The 3101-nt window shown below is 42.0% G+C and overlaps 1 pseudogene; it reads right to left on the bottom strand.

Annotated features, from left to right (window-relative positions):
* Positions 1 to 1127: 1127 nt before the first annotated feature.
* Positions 1128 to 1682, bottom strand: LOC103079552 (DNA damage-regulated autophagy modulator protein 1 pseudogene; annotated as a pseudogene).
* Between the last annotated feature and the right edge of the window lie 1419 nt (positions 1683 to 3101).

Raw genomic sequence — 3101 nt, 5'->3', positions numbered from 1 at the left:
AGGTGGATCAAAAAAGATCTTGCTGTGATTTATGTCAAAGAGTGTTTTTCCTATGTTTTCCTCCAAGAGTTTTATAGTGTCCAGTCTTACATTTAGGTCTCTAATCCATTTTGAGTTTATTTTTGTGTATGGTGTTAGGGAGTGTTCTAATTTCATTCTTTTACATGTAGCTGTCCAGTTTTCCAAGCACCACTTATTGAAGAGGCTGTCTTTTCTCCATTGTATATCCTTGCCTCCTTTGTCATAGATTAGTTGCCCACAGGTGCGTGGGTTTATCTCTGGGCTTTCTATCTTGTTCCATTGATCTATGTTTCTGTTTTTGTGCCAGTACCATATTGTCTTGATTACTGTAGCTTTGTAGTATAGTCTGAAGTCAGGGAGTCTAATTCCTCCAGCTCCATTTTTTTCGCTCAGGACTGCTTTGGCTATTCGGGGTCTTTTGTGTCTCCATACAAATTTTAAGATTTTTTGTTCTATTTCCATAAAAAATGCCATTGGTAATTTGATAGGGATTGCATTGAATCTGTAGATTGCTTTGGGTAGTATAGTCATTTTCACAATATTGATTCTTCCAATCCAAGAACATGGTATATCTCTCCATCTGTTGGTATCATCTTTAATTTCTTTCATCAGTGTTTTATAGTTTTCTGCATACAGGTCTTTTGTCTCCCTAGGTAGGTTTATTCCTAGGTATTTTATTCTTTTTGTTGCAGTGGTAAATGGTAGTGTTTCCTTAATTTCTCTTTCAGGTTTTTCATCATTAGTGTATAGGAATGCAAGAGATTTCTGTGCATTAATTTTTTTTTTTAAGAAACATTATTTATTTATTTTTGGTTGCGTTGGGTCTTCTTTGCTGCGCGCAGGCTTTGTCTAGTTGCAGCGAGCAGGAGCTACTCTTTATTGCAGTGCGTGGGCTTCTCATTGCGGTGGCTTCTCTTGTGGTGGAGCACGGGCTCTAGGCACGCAGGCTTTGGTAGTTGTGGCACGCAGGCTCAGTAGTTGTGCCTCATGGGCTCTAGAGCACAGGCTCAGTAGTTGTGGTGCACGGGCTTAGTTGCTCTGCAGCATGTGGGATCTTCCCAGACCAGGGCTCGAACCCGTGTCCCCTGCATTGGCATGTGGATCCTTCACCACTCCTCCACCAGGAAAGTCCCTATAGCTCTGGGGATGACGGCTGCAGAGGAAACGGCAGAGATGGCTATCCGTATGCTGCATGTGGAAAGGCTGTTCCACTGGGGACACGATTTGTAAGAGATGATGGATTGCAGGAGCGTGTACACAACACCGCAGACAAACGCCAAAAGGGCACTGCCATCGTGTACCATGGGGACAGCTAACTCCTGGAAATTGGCTACAATGCCCATTCCGACGCATCCCACCAATCCTAGAACTAACGACACCAAGTTAAAAACAGGAGTGCTGAAATAGCTGGTTTGGTTTTGCTTCTCTACTATTTTATATCTTGTGTACATCGTGGCTGCACCAAGAAATGCAGAGAAGTTTATCATAAATCCAAAAATACCACTCTCTGGAGGTGTTGTTCCTGTATCACTGATGTAGGGGAGGAAGGGGTTGATGTGCCCGGAGAGCACGGTGACCACATAGGAGATGATGAAGGCGGCAGACGACCAGGTCACCAGGAGGAAGGGGATGAAGGCCATTCCCCTCAGGAAGCACAGCATTGCGCTGCCGCCAGGAGGGCACTGCACTCTGTGGGGCTGGAACGGGGGGCTGCTTTGCGCTGCTGGGAGGCGGGGGCTGTGCACGTGCTGACCCGCAGCACAGAGGGCACGGCACACACAGCCACGGGCGGCCGGGCGGGAGGCTCCATGACAGCGGGACAGGCCCAGCCCCAGAGCTCTGTGCATTAATTTTGTATCCTGCAACTTTACCAAATTCATTGATTTGCTCTAGTAGTTTTCTGTTGGCATCTTTAGGATTCTCTATGTATAGTATCATGTCATCTGCAAACGTGACAGTTTTACTTCTTCTTTTACAACTTGTATTCCTTTTATTTCTTTTTCTTCTCTGATTGCCATGGCTAGGACTTCCAAAACTATGTTGAATAATAGTGGTGAGAGTGGACATCCTTGTCTTGTTCCTGATCTTAGAGGAAATGCTTTCAGTTTTTCTCCATTGAGAATGATGTTTGCTGTGGGTTTGTCATATATGGCCTTTATTATGTTGAGGAAGGTTCCCTCTATGCCCACTTTCTGGAGAGTTTTTATCATAAATGGGTGTTGAATTTTGTCAGAAGCTTTTTCTGCATCTATTGAGATGATCATATGGTTTTTCTTCTTCACTTTGTTAATATGGTATATCACATTGATTGATTTGCATATATTGAAGAATCCTTGAATCCCTGGGATAAATCCCACTTGATCATGGGTTAAGACCCTTTTAATGTTTTGTTATTGGATTCTGTTTGCTAGTATTTTGTTGAGGATTTTTGCATCTATATTCATCAGTGATATTGGTCTGTCATTTTATTTTTTCGTAGTATCTTTGTCTGGTTTTGGTATCAGGGTGATGGTGGCCTCATAGAAGGCGTTTGGGAGTGTTCCTTCCTCTACAATTTTTTGGAAGAGTTTGAGAAGGACGGATATTAGTTCTTGTCTAAATGTTTGATAGAATTCACCTGTGAAGCCATCTGGTCCTGGACTTTTGTTTGTTGGAAGATTTTTAATCACAGTTTCAATTTCATTACTTGTGATTGGTCTGTTCATCTTTTCTATTTCTTCCTGGTTCAGTCTTGGAAGGTTATACCTTTCTAAGAATTTGTCCATTTCTTCCAGGCTGTCCATTTTATTGGCATAGAGTTGCTTGTAGTAGTCTCTTAGGATGCTTTGTATTTCTGTGGTGTCTGTTGTAACTTCTCCTCTTTCATTTCTAACGTTATTGATTTGAGTCCTCTCCCTCTTTTTCTTGATGAGTCTGGCTAATGGTTTATCAATTTTGTTTATCTTCTCAAAGAACCAGCTTTTAGTTTTATTGATCTTTGCTATTGTTTTCTTTGTTTGTATTTCATTTATTTCTGCTCTGGTCTTCATGATTTCTTTCCTTCCGCTAACTTTGGGGTTTTTTTGTTATTCTTTCTCTAG

This window comes from Lipotes vexillifer, unplaced genomic scaffold (genome assembly GCF_000442215.2).
Source record: "Lipotes vexillifer unplaced genomic scaffold, Lipotes_vexillifer_v1.1 scaffold490, whole genome shotgun sequence".
Lineage (NCBI taxonomy): Eukaryota > Metazoa > Chordata > Mammalia > Artiodactyla > Lipotidae > Lipotes > Lipotes vexillifer.
The sequence above is the reverse complement of the archived record's forward strand: the minus strand, read 5'-3'. Positions and strand labels throughout refer to the sequence as shown.